At 39.3% G+C, this 6,295-nt stretch overlaps 1 pseudogene; it reads right to left on the bottom strand.

Annotated features, from left to right (window-relative positions):
• Positions 1 to 5,701: 5,701 nt before the first annotated feature.
• LOC137754922 (small ribosomal subunit protein eS27-like) lies at positions 5,702 to 5,955 on the bottom strand (annotated as a pseudogene).
• Between the last annotated feature and the right edge of the window lie 340 nt (positions 5,956 to 6,295).

Raw genomic sequence — 6,295 nt, 5'->3', positions numbered from 1 at the left:
GAAACATTGATCTGCTACGGATTCGAAATTGTAAAATACTGGTGCTTTGCCACAGAGACTTTGAGATGCACTGCCATAAACAAAGTGCATATACGTGTATGAGCTCTGGAAAAAAGTTATTTGCAATGCAGCTGACAAAATATTAAAATCTGTAGTATATATGAATTATACAATTGACATGAAAAAATGAAAGAGTGGACCAAGGGATTAGCTGTAATTCAGAGAAGTGAAATCCAGATGTAAAATCATATGTCATTTGAATTCGTGAGTGGTCAGGGCTATGTTTTAGTCTTCAGACTTATAAAAATTGGAAAGAGCCATAATGCCTATTGCTAATGCAGGTATGGGGAAATTCTTACACATTGCTAGTGGAACTGTGAATTGTTACCACCTTTTCAGGAAACAAACTTGCCAGCACCCATAAAAATAAAAATAAATTGAACGTAATTCTTGACTCAGCAGTATTCTTCCTGGGAAACCTATCCCATCAAAATAAAAGCACCTGTATAAGTAAGCATATCTGTTCAAAGATGTTTATTGCAGCCTCATTTGTAGCGGCAAAAACCTAGAAACAAAGGGCATATCAGTAATAGGGGAATGGTTGAAGAAATTATAGCCCATCCACCCCTGGGAATCTTATGTAGCTATTAAGAAGGATGAATGAGAATTATACCAATTACCTTGGCAGGATTTTTGTGAGGTATCCTTGAGTGAGAAAAATAAGATGCAGAAAATGTTTAATATGATCTCATTTTAATGAAACCATCAATGGAAAAAATGCTGTATGTGTTTTTACATCTGTATATATGTTGAAATATACTTATGAAAAAATGGAGAAAAATTTAAAAATACATAAACTAGGTTGTTAACGTGGGTTATTGTAGGAGGTGCTGGTGAAGATGTGGAGATGCAGGCAAGAGTCAGAGGGGAGGCCAGAGAAAGCAAAGACTGTATTATAAATCCCATCATGCATGGGAAGGTTCAGTTTATGTAAAAGTGTCCTTTTGGTGTATACACATAAAACATTTTTTAACACAATCTTTACAAAAGATGAGTTAGCTTTGTAAGTACTACCTTGTAGAGATGACCATGATAAAATGACAATAAAATAAGTCAATAAGGAAATCGATCAGGAAATCAATAAGGAAAGGGTTAATATCTTGGTAGAAAATTGTTCAAAGGACATATATAGCAATTCAATAAAAGATAAGTACAAATCACCAATTACCATGTGAAAAATGTGCAACTTGATCAGTAGTCAAAGAAATGTAAGTGAAAATCCTATGAGATGTTTTTGTCACATGTCCGGGTTTGAAGTATTATTAAAACTGGTAAACCTTGGATTGAGGATGGCATTCTCAAGTATACTTCCAGAGAGAATAAAAATTAAAACAAAGTTTGGAGGGAAATATCTGTAATATGCTTCAAAACCTGTCTTATGGCATTGATGTTGATTTCCCTTCTAAAATTTCATCCTGTCAATGTTAAGCATGTAAGAGGGAAGAGACTTTTTGTCTGTGAAAGGATGCCTATCAAAAGATGTTACTAAATGAATGAAGTAACAGAATCCCAGTTTTATGTATAGTAATGAAACATTTAGAACTGCCTAAACATCCAACAGAAAGGAATTAGTTAAATAAAGAACATACAACCATATAAAAATATCTATTGTTATAGAAACACGCTTATGACAGGTTGTGATTAAAGAAGACAGGTGAAACAATGGTGTTAAAGTTTTGCTGATTTTCAAGTCAAATATTATACATTGATATGTAGAAAAATGGAAGAGACAAACAGAGAAATGTTAAAAAGTAATGGATGATGGGATTGTGGATAACATCTTGTCTTGGTGCCTTTCTGTGTAGTTTCCAAGTTTTCTGCTTTGAGCAGTAATTTTAATTAAAAAGACGAAAAGATGTTACAAACATGTTAAGAGGCTATAAAGATTACCATCTTCTGCAGTGCACTCAGAGGGAGGCAGGGAGGTGAGCAGGTAGGAGCGCTGTGCCCTGTTCAGGAAGAGAGCTGGCCGCCGAGCCGTGCCACTGTCCCAGCATCAGTTTGCCGTATGAACGCTAACCTGCAGCTTTCAGAGCGGGAGATGTTATCAAAGGCAGGTCATTAGTTAATGGCTTGGAGGTTTTTTCCCAAGTCCCTCGTGGGCTGCTATAAATGATTAGTAACATCATTATTGCTTATACATTTGTGGGCCAGCCTAGTATTGCTTTATCAGCACTGACTCAGGGTTTTTATAGGTAAATGGCTCTCAACTTGGGGTTCCCTAACCTCAAGAGGTGCACAATGGTGGTAAGCTCTCTGAACTATACTTTATGTACATAAAAGTGGCAGGAAAATTACGCGTTTACCCTTAACAATACTGTACGGGCTGACAAAGCCTTATTTTAATTGCCTTGGCTTTTTTTTTTTTTTTTTGCTTTTAATAGAATATACAATTTTCAGTTGATACATTGTAAAGAATTGGTTGTTAGAATGGGTTTTGATAAATATATACATATTGGGAAGGTTGATTTTTTACTAAATTAATAAAAGTTAGGGTTTTAGAAGAGCCTTTCAAACCTGGAATCGGATTGTTTTCCCTGGCTCTAGGATTATTCTGATAGTTGCATTTAATATCCAGGCTCAGCCACACTACTTAAAGTTGTATTTTAACCCCCCTTATAGATATGAACTTCAGCAACAACTTGATGTGATATTTCTGTAAGAGAAGAAACCATAGGGAGGATCTCATCTGACTTAGCAGACATTCTCTATTTTCCAAATGGGCAACAGAAAGACTCACAAGGTCCTGATTACTGAGAGAAAGAGGCTGCCAGAACCCACATTTTCTGTTTCTTACTTTTTCACTTCTCCTTGGGCTCTGGGGTTATTTCCCTAGAAATAACAGACATGTAGAAGGTGACAAACACTCATGCACACACATGGAAAATCAAAAAGGGTTAGGGGGAGATAGAGAGGGAGGGAGAGAGAGATTTCTTGTATATAGCATGATCTCGTGTAATTCTTTCTAGACTTCTGTGAGGTTGTTGCTGTAATTAGTTCTTTTTAAACAGGAGAAGTGCTGAAGCACAGAGAAGTTAAACAACTTGCTTAAAATCACACAGCTAGTCAGAGGCAAAGCCAGGATTTGAACTTGGGCAGTCTGAATCCAGAGCCTTGGTCCTTAACCCCTGTCATAACAACATCACATTCCTATACCCTGAAAAAAGAAGTCGACCTGGAAGCACTGTGAAAACAGCTCCTTAATAAAGTGACTAATTCTGGCAACTGGCCCAGAGAGGAGATGGGAAACCTATTTAGTTTTACTTCCATGACTGATACATATCTTAAAACTGAGTTTCTTCCTAGAAGATTTTAAAAATTTTAATTGTAAATGCTGAGGAATTAAAAAAAACAACTAGCTGAAAGTTCTGGCTATTGTTCATCATCCAGCATATTATATTTTAAAGAAAGTATTTTTAGCCAATTTAGCCCCGGAATTACATTAGTAAAGCCTCAATCCAGCCAATTGGGGTTTTAAAAACATTGTCTGCTCTTGGTCTATTCTGTAAGTGGCCAAAACAGAGAAAGAGTTTTCAATGTACTTCCTTTACTATTTTCTGAGTGTTTTTGAGTTATGTGAAAAGTGCTGTGATGTTTCATCTGTAGGAGATTTAGCACTGGAAATAGTATTTTGACAGTCCAGAAGAACCCTTCTAGGTAGAAGTATAGATTTATATCTCAGACTTCCAAGCAAAACTTTCAATAAATGAAAAGAAAAAAATCAAACAAACAGTTTTAAAAGCGAAAATAGGATGGCTGGTGGCTGGTTAGTGTATGTTTGTGTGCTGGGGGTTTGGGGGATGAGAAGGGCCGGTGGGCAGAGCTTGCTCTGTTGATTTCCCTAAGTCTTCATTTGGGACAGCCAGGTGCATCAGTATTATACAGCATTATAAAAAAACTGTATTGAAGGATAATTGATTTACAGTGTTGTGTTCATTTCTGCTGTACAGCAAAGTGATTCAGTTATACATATATACATATATTCTTTTTCATGTTCTTTTCCATTATGGTTTATCACAGGATATTGAATATAGTTCCCGGTGCTCTACAATAAGACCTTGTTGTTTATCCATCCTATATATAATAGTTTGCTACAGCATTTTTTTTAACTGAAGAAATGAAAGAGTTCCCAAGTGCAACCAACAAAAAGCCTTCATCAAGTCAGTAGAACTTTTCAATCAAAATGACAACAGCCTCTGGTCTGTCTCTTGCTGGAAATACAAAATGTGTAGAAGGGGCTTCACCCTCTGGGTACTGACCACAGAGTCCAATATTTTGTTATAATTTTGTAAAAGTCAAAGATCCAGCCACTTTCATGGTAAACGTGGCCTTCCCAGCATCCTCTGTAAATGGTACTTGACTCTTGTTGAAGGCATTCTTATTGTCAGACTCTGATCCTGTGAAAGCCCTTCCTGACAGCATCTGTAAAGGGCTTGATGAATAAGGGCTGGATCCAAATGTGAGGACCCAGCCTTTTCTGGGCTGTCTCCTCCGTGAGCCCTCCCCGCCTCAGCCTGCTGCCCTCCCCATCCCACTTCTGTGAGCCCAAGATGGCAGTAAGGCACAGCTCCACCGTCCCTTGTCATCCTCTTCGTCAGGGCCATCAGTGTCCTCCACACTTACGAGTTCATCAGCCCTTTCTCATCCCTCATCTTACCTGAACCATCAGCAGCATTCCCCCTCTTGCTTTGCAAACAAACACCACCCTCTCTTCATTTTCCTCCAGACCCACTGGATGTTTCTTTCTCCACTGACTAGATCCCTATCATCTTTCCACCCCACATGCGGAACTGCTTCAGAACTCACACTTAGATCTCTTATGGTCTCATACATTAGGTGACCTCACTCTGTCCCATGGCTTTAAATACCAACTCTATCCATGACTCCCTAATTTATATTTCCAGTCTCTCCTAAACTCGAAAATCTCCGTATTGCCTATCTGACATCAGTGAATGTCTCATAGTCATACAAACTGAGCATATCTGAAATAAAATTCTTTTTTTTTTGTACTCATCCCTAAAACCACTTCTTTCTGAGCCTTTATCATCTCCATTTAAAGAGAAAACAAAAACAAAGTAAAACAAACAAGCCTGCAACCATCTTCCTAGGTGTTGGCCATCAAGGAATTTGACACACCCTTCCCTTTCTGACACAACTCATGTTTAATCCATCATCGAATTCTGTCTGTTCTACCTTCAAAAAATATCAGGGGGAAAACATTTGCTTACACGCTTTTACCCTATTCTAGGTTTTCTCCACCTCGGCATCGTTGCCATTTGGGGTTGGATAATTCTTTGTCGTGGAGGCCGGTTCTGTGCACTGTAGGACGTTTAGCAGCGTCTCTGGCCTCTGCCCACTGGATGACACATTCCTTCCCCTCCAGTTGTGACGATCAAGAGTACCTCCAGACGCTGCCAACAGGTCCCCTAGGGCAGAATCACTTCCAGGTGAGAGCCGCTGCTCCAGCCCCAGCAACCCCATCTTTCACCTGGGTGATCACAGTGGCCTTACAGCTGGCTTCCCTACTGTCTCTCTTGGTCTCATATATTCTACCCGGTAGCCAGAGTGATTTTTTTTTTTTTTTATTAATCCAAAATGTGTTTATTGGGATGGCTTCCCATTCGTCTTGATTCAGGGGCTTTTAGTGCTGCTTCTGTCTGAAGGAGCATCCTTCTGTAAGCCTTGCTTTTCCTCCTGTAGAGGCTGGCAGAGGACAATAGAACAGCCAACACATAAAACTGCTGTTTGTGCATGGCTAAAGACAGTGGTGATTTTATAGCATCCTGGGCATTTCACATCCACGAAATAGGAATTGGGGCTCTACACCAGACGCTTCTTCTGGTGTTTCCTCTCCTCTTCTGGAGAGGGATGAAGGAGATCCTTTGTGAGAGGCATGTTCTCATGGGGAGGTCGTCACCCCCGAAAAGGAGAGTCATCTTTTTTTTTATACAATTTTTTTTTGATGTGGACCATTTTTAAAGTCTTTATTGAATTTGTTACAATATTGCTTCTGTTTTATGTTTTGGTTTTTTGGCTGCAAGCCATGTGGGATCATAGCTCCCGGACCAGGGATCAAACCCACACCCCCCGCACTGGAAGGCAAAGTCTTAACCACTGGACCGCCAGGGAAGTCCCAAGAATGATCTTTTAAAAAAACCATTCAGATTATTTCACTCTTGTTGGCGGCCATGGTGATGTGCCCTCAGGGAGCAGGATGAGAGAAGGGTGTCTGGGG

This window comes from Eschrichtius robustus, chromosome 20, assembly GCF_028021215.1.
Source record: "Eschrichtius robustus isolate mEscRob2 chromosome 20, mEscRob2.pri, whole genome shotgun sequence".
NCBI lineage: Eukaryota > Metazoa > Chordata > Mammalia > Artiodactyla > Eschrichtiidae > Eschrichtius > Eschrichtius robustus.
Note: the sequence above shows the minus strand (reverse complement) of the source record. Positions and strands in the feature narration are given on the sequence as shown.